Source organism: Colius striatus, chromosome 10, assembly GCF_028858725.1.
Source record: "Colius striatus isolate bColStr4 chromosome 10, bColStr4.1.hap1, whole genome shotgun sequence".
NCBI lineage: Eukaryota > Metazoa > Chordata > Aves > Coliiformes > Coliidae > Colius > Colius striatus.
Window position 1 is genome coordinate 19,806,242 of NC_084768.1, and position 7,642 is coordinate 19,813,883.

Consider the following 7,642-nt stretch of genomic DNA (forward strand, 5'->3'; position numbering starts at 1 on the left):
AAACGGCTTTTGCTGCATGCAATGAGCCAGACCCATCTGTGTCATAGTTCAGTGGAAGCCAGGAGGGTTCCATGAGGGATTCATTTGAATTGCATCAAGGAGGAAAATGCAACGCTGACCATCTATTTTCCTATACTGCCATCCAAGAAACACTAGTCCAGTCCTCAGGCAGTCATCCTGGGCAGTGGCAAAATCATTCACATAGGTTTCATTTGGTTGCATCTGCCTTTACTGCAATTACATGAACAGGAGACCTTCCCTTGCCTATGGGAGGGAAGCTGAAGCTGTTGGGAAGCAGTGATCATTTTTCTGGCCAGATAATGCTACAGCAATAGCACTCCATGGCTCTTCCCCTGTTTGTAAACCAGCCTTGTACAGCAGAGACAAGAAGCAATTACTACTGGATGTATGCTTATGTGATGGATGAAATGAGCTGACAGACCCCCCTTGGCAAAGTGCAACAAAAGGCTTTTCACGTCATCCACTTCATATCACAGGTGGGGGCTGATGCCTGGGAAAGACAGATGCAAAGAACAGCATATATGGAGAGAGCCCATGCCATGACTTCCCTGCAGATATACAGCTTCAATTCCAGGAGCCAGAACTCCCAAACAATAGCTAATGCTCCCACAAGCCTTTGCTTTCTGGATGTGCAATGCCCAGTCATCTCACAGAATCACAGAATGGTGGGGGTTGGAAGGGACCTTCAGAGACCATTCAGCCCAACCCTCTGCTAAAGCAGGTTCTCCTCCATCAGGTGACACAGGAACACATTCAGGTGGGTTTGGAAACCTCCAGAGAAGGAGACTCCACACTCTCCCTGTGCCAGGGCTCCCTCACCTGAACAGCAAAGAAATTTTTCCTTGTGTTTAAGTGAAACTTTTTGTGTCCCAGCTTGTGTCCATTACCCCTTGTTCTGTCACTTGTCTGCAGGTACAGTCTGTGCTCCCTGTACACAAGTAAAAATTTTAGCCTGATATATACTGAACATCTTGGAGATATATAGGATAGTTTTCCTTCTTCCTCTGTATTTACCATATAGGAGCATAGTGTCTATGATCACAGCTGATATTTGAAAATCCACTTGCCCCAGAGAAGATCCAGTAAGCGATTCTCTTGCATGATTTCAATCCAGGTTGTGTATCGTGTCTTGTAACAACATGCCCTGGCATATCCGAAAATGGTGCCAGCCTTCAGCTTGAGCCTGCTCCCTTCTCCTTCATGTCACCACAACACACCAGGGCTTGTAGTCTGACCTTGGTAAGAAAGGCACTTTCTCCTTAATATCTTAAGATACCATTTATTGAAGCTAATCCTAGAAGGAAATAGGAGATGGCATAGAAATTCTCCCGTCCTTTCAGACAGACCTCTGATTTATTGTGCAGCATCAGCTGGACCTCTGATCAGGGCATGGCACCCTGCACAGATCCCATCCATCAGCTCTTTAGAGCTCTTGCAGGATTTTATTAGAAGAGACCACTACTGTTCCTTATCCCCTCATGCCAAAACAAAAGAGCACTCACATGCAAACATGCAGCTTCACTTAAAGACAAAAACAAGGACATACAGGTGGTGTGATTGCTGGTGCCAAGGGCTGGACAGCCATGTCACAAGCAGCAAAGCCCTGTGCCTTTGCAGGGTAACTGCTACATGGACCAGTAGCTGCTGGAGGTACCTTCGTCTTCCTCATAGGTTCACAGCAGTGGCAAACAGCTTCTCTGCTTTCTTCAAACCCAGATTTGTTTCCTCATACTCCTTCCTCCACAAGCATTCCCATCCACCTTCCAGACAGAGTTATTAGATGTTTCAGCCCAAGAAACACATTTGCTTTGAAAATACTTTTCTGTGAAAATCTTATGCAAACAGCGATGTAGCTTCAGAGCAGGAGATCCCCCAGGGAAAAAGGATGAGCTTGTGGTTAAGGCATGGGATGGGGAGTCAGCAGATTGGGGTTTCTTATCCCTTGGCTGCATGAGCTTTGACTCACTCTGTGACCTGTGTGTGCTTTGTACGTTCTCAGTTTCCCTATCTGGAAAACCAGTGTGATGACACCACAACAGCAGCACGCAGCCATTTCTAGCTGCTGGGAAGCACCACGTGCTGCTGCAAAGGCATATGCTCCCACTGCCAAAAGAAATAATACAAATCAAACCTTCAGGATGCAGAAAACTCCTCCTCTGCAAAGTTTTCTGCTACTTTGCTTCACCAGAGCTGCAAAGTTCTACTTAGATATTTCAATATTTACCCAGCATCTAAATATTTATCTGATACTGAAAGCATCAGTCAGACCCAATGCCTGGTCTCTTGATGCACAGCCCCGTGGGCAGCTATGCCCTGGGGCTGGACTGCTGCAGGCAACAAAGCCCTCAACAACTCCCCAGCCACCCTGAGGTGATAATGGGGCTCAGAGGGCCCTGGAAGCCCCCAAGGGACTTTTATCTTTTTCTTTTCACATTCCCAGAACTCACTGTTGCTTCTTCTCAGCACTGGTCTTAGTACGAGTCTTGTTGTGAAAGGTTAGTTGATGTGACCTTGGTGAGAGTACTTGCTTGCATGTGTTCTTCCTGTCTCAGACAGGTCATCTACCACACCCAGAGCCTTGCACCTGTTCTGTAAAGGTAGCTGAAGGAGTAAGGAGAGTTTCTTCCTACAGTTCTGTGCAGTCTGCTTCCACGCCTCCCTGTCCCTCATAACTCTGCCTTTGGGCTTCCACAAAACAAATCCTGGACAGTAGTGGCCATGCAGTTGCTTTGTGTGTACCAGAAATGGCAGAGCACAGCTCCATTGGTTGATCTCCTCAGGCTCTCTGGTGCTCCTCAACTTGCCCACCTCTTCCTGAAGCTCAACCACCAGGCAGAACAGTGAATCTGCCCCCACCTCCCACAGGCTTGCTTACTATCCCTCACCTAACCCTGCAGTCTGAAGCCTGAGTGGTCACATGTTTTGACAGGAGCTCCATCTGCCTGTGTGGTTGCATTGGTTCTGCACAGTTCTGGAAGCACATTTTACCATCCTCTCTGAAAATACTCAAATAAAAGCATTTTGTGTTTTCAAGGCAAAAACAGAAAAGAAATCCCGACCCAAGGAAGCAAGCGGCTGTCTGTCTGCCGGGCTGATGCTGCCATCTGCTGCCCACCTAGAGCTTTGCTGCCGAAATCTTCCCCAGCCCTTGGTCCGGGGACCTGCCCACGTGCAAGGTAAAGGACATATGAAAAACGTAGGAAATGTAGGAATTTAGGAGAGGTCTTATGATCCCTGACCGGTCACTGTGAGTGGAGACACAGATGCATGTCGTGGAGGTTGTCCTCTTCAAGCCTTTGCATTGTGGTTGAGTGAGGCGTGCTGGGCTCTGTGGGATGGAGAAGTCATAGACCCTGCTCTACATTCAAAAGATGGAGTTAAATACATGGCATTAATTCATTTACTAAGTGGACTGTTATTAGCCACAGCTTGAGCTGTTCACGGCAGTCCTGGTCTGGCAGGGGGGTTGGACTGGATGAGCTTTCAAGGTCCCTTCCAACCCTTAAGGTTCTGTGATTCCTCACCATGGATTGACTTCATCAGAGCTTCAGCCCTGTCCCTCCTTGGGATTACTCATGCTGCAGGTCTTTGTATGTGGATGCTGTGGCACATCCCTGGAGGTGTTGTATGAGGACATGGCAGCAATGCCAACCAGAAAAGAGCACAGCCTTGCTGCTTCTCAACTATAGGGCCCAGCTGGGGTGACTGACAGCAGCAGAAGCTCAGAGAGCAACACACGAAGCATAACCCCAAATCTGAGCATTTCAGCTGTCAAAAGTGTTGTGGCATCTTGTCTGTTCTGCACACACCTCTATAAGCTGGGGCAGTTCTTTTCAGGTTTGCACTTTGATTTTCCCTCCCTCTAAGCAGGGGGATGTGTGTGGATCCCGTGGAGGTGAGGATTACACAGCATTCAGGTGGGATGTAGCCAGTGAGAGTTATGGCCAGCAGCCCTGACCTGTTGAATTTCAACAGGATTAAATTGTCAGGATCTGCAGGAAAGGCAACTCTTGCAAAGTAAACCCACACAGAAACAGTGTGAGCTTTAAAACTCAACATGAGCTTTCTACAAAGAGTTTGATGTTCCTGTTGAACCTGTTCAGCACTGAGAGCCTTTATAAGACATAGGCCACATGCAGTGCTGAATTCATTCTCTGTTCCCCTGGCTGGGAAATGTCCTGAGCAGGTGACACTTCGCTGTCTCACCAAAGATGAGCTTACTGTCCATGTGCATCCCTCCTGATGAGGCTCTGAGGCAGCAGCTCTAGTTTGGAGGAGCAGATTGTACCACTTTGCTTAGGGAGCTGTAGTGGGGGATGTCTGCAACTTAAATTTCAGTAGCAGAGGAAATGCCAGGATCTCTGCTCTTCAGATACACAGAAATGCCACTAGACAAAGCCATAGAGATTAAGCGACTTCCCGATGTTTACAGAGAGACACAACAGCAGAGGTGGGGCCAGGCTGCAGAAATCATGTCTGCATCTTGACTGATGCAAGCCCCAGCCCTTTGGTGAGGCAATTACATGTCTGTCTGAACAGTACAGGAGCAGCATTTTCTCTACAGCCAGGACTTCATGTGCTTCTGCTTGTAAAGTCAGCTGGTAGATGCAGATCTGTGCTTAGCAGATCACTTTGCTTTGCAATATCAGAGCTTTGTGCTGGGGTAGAGCCAGCACTTTGGGTTTGGCTGAGCACAGGGAGGGGACAGACCTCCTTTCCATAGATATCCAGCACATCCCTGATGGCAGGAGGATTCTTGTGGCCTGGAAATATATTGTCCCTTTCAGAAATCAGTGACATGCTTTTCTACTGTGCCATATACTTATACACATTTTAAACATATACAGAGGAAGATTTAGGTCAGTGGCTCCAGCCTTCCATTTGCTATAAATAAAAAAGAACCCACCTCTGGCCTGAGCTGCTCTGTGCATCTCCAAGCAAAACACCTTTTGCACTGAGCTGGGGGGTTTCGTTTGGTCTCAGGGGATAGTGGCAGCTGGGAGCAAACCACATGTGAGCTGGCTCTGAAGAGCACTATGAGCCATGGCATGAACCACAGCCAAAGGAGGTGAAGAAGCTCACAAGCAGCAGCAGGTCAGTGTGAACATCAGGCTGTCAGTAGGGACAAGGCAGCTCTGCAATAGTATGCTGAAATAAAATCCCTGCCTTACTCTGCCTTATGACAAACAAATGCAAGCACAGGTGATACTGTTGACCTGTTTGAAGTTTTTGCTGCATTTTAGGGGAAGGTTAAACAAACACATTGGGCTCTGTTTGCAGAGATGCAGCCAAGGGGAGGCTGTTTTATGGTCTAGATGCAGCTGACCACCTCTCAAGGTTTTAAGGTTTTAAGTTTCTTTGAAAACTGACTCTCAAGTACAATAGACCAGACCAGAGCATTTCATACATAAGAGCTCAGCATCTGCAGCACTCGGCCTTCTTGAGTGTGCAAGTACTGCCTCAGGACAAGCTGTGAGATCTCTACTACATCTGTCTTTTCCTACCGCTCCTTGCAGGTTGTCATGGGAGGGCAGGATTGTTGACACGACCTTGGCCAAAGGGAAAAATCCCTCAATTCTCACTGATCTGGTGCATCTAAAGAATGTGTCTGCCATGGGAGCATACTGAGTCTGTACCAGGAAGAACATTTCCCCCATTTTTTTCCTCTACTGTCTCTTCCATTCCTCAGAATTGCCAGGAGAGATATCCATCCCCATGTTGGAACAGTCTTCAAACTAGAAGAGGTAAGCAGGGAGCAGATTCCTCAGGATTATTTTAGCAAAGCTCTTTTTTATAGGTAAAGCCAGCTTTTTGTGTGCAGTTGTGCCCCTGGCACAGAAGCCTCCAGAGCCCTGCTTCTCTGAGAAACAAAAATATTAAAATCAAGAAATCCCATTTTCCCCTCACCCTTTTTAATCTTCTTTCATTGGGTTAGAGCCAGGGAATGGTGAGCTCCTGGTTCAGTACTGCAAGGCCACGTGCTCAATTGCAAAGTCATAAAAACTGCACGCTCACAATCAAAGAGGTTTTGTTCTTAGAGAATGATGTTTTATGTCTTAAAGGATAATATTTTAGAAGTGGATTAGTGGATCTTGATGTGCCTTCATTTGCATTTTCCCCCAAGCACCTCTGTAGGTGTTCAAAACACTCTTTTTCTTATTTGATGGTATTTTAATCCTTAACTAATGGCTCAGCTCCTCAGAAGTGTTTATGTAGACACCATCCAGCACATTTGGGGATGTAAGGCAGAGGAATACATAGAAGCTGGTTGAATTCAGAGTTATTGCAATCACAGCAGAGGATCCCAGAGATGGAAAGCCCAGACTCAGCTGTTATCTTCTCCCAGGCATCCTTGTCCTGCCTCTCCCTTCCCTGCAAAGCCCTGCCCTGATGGCCATCACCATAAATACCTGTGGCTGAGGCTGCAGGTGAAAGAAGTCTTTAACCATGTGTTCCAGCACAAGACCCCAGGGATGACCACCATCTCCATGAAGTGAAGGTGCAGTTTCCCCAGACCTCAACTCCAGCTCTTTCCCTGCCCTGAAGGAGACACTCTCCAAAAAGCTGGCAAGCCAAATAGTCGGGGACACAACTTGATTATTGCATCTTAAGAAGTTGCTGAGTATCAGACAGACAGGGGTAGCTGTTGATGGCTGTGTGCTTCTAACCTATCTCCTTATTCACCAGCTGGAAAGTCTCTTGGCCAAGGCTCAGAGTTCAGCAGTCCAAGTCAGAGAGGGGAAACTTTCGCAGCCACCACCAGTCGTGTGGTCAATGCTTTGCTTTGGGCCTTCACACAGCCCAGGGGCCCCCACAGTACTGTCAGGGATTTCTTGTTGTGTGGTGTGTCAGAGGATCCCTCAGCATCAAACATATCTTGTGAGTGTCCTGTATCACCACAGCTGAAGGAGCATTAATTTTGACCAGGTTGCCTGCCCTCCCAAAATCTTGAATAAATTTACAGAGCTCAACATCTGACCCCACAACATTTCTCTGTGGCAGAGTGTCACATATACCTAGATCCTGCTTCTGCAGGGGGGTTGGACTAGATGATGTCTAAAGGTCCCTTCCAACCCCTACCATTCTATGATATACAGTCCAGCTGACCCCTTACCCGTTTTGTCCAACTTCATAATAGGCTATTGATCACTTTTCCCTTATTGACAACAATCTAATGTCACCTGTTGCCTGTAGTTAGAGGAGCAAAGTGGCTCACTCCCAGCTTCTCTTTACAGCATGAGCTGTACAAAGAGGAACTGAGACTAGCAGGGATCCCACTGATTCCCCTTTGGGAGCCACTGCTGTAGGATAGTAGAGCAGTGCCCCACCAGACACCCAATTAGCAGCTTGTCAGAAAGACTTGATCTGAAATGAGGACTGCAATGAGAAAGGGGTGGATGGATGGATGGATAAAGGGTTGCATGTATGTTTTGAACAGGGAACAAAGTCATTGGTCCATCCTGCCTCCAGCATTGGCCAGCAAGGCTGGAAGACTGCTCTAGTGCCTTCTCTCCACCTTGCCCACCCATTTTTGCCTGGGGAGAAGGAGTGTGCTGTTTATCCTCCATCAGTCCAGCTTGGGCCCAAGAGAGGTGATTAGACACATAAGCATCACTGCAAA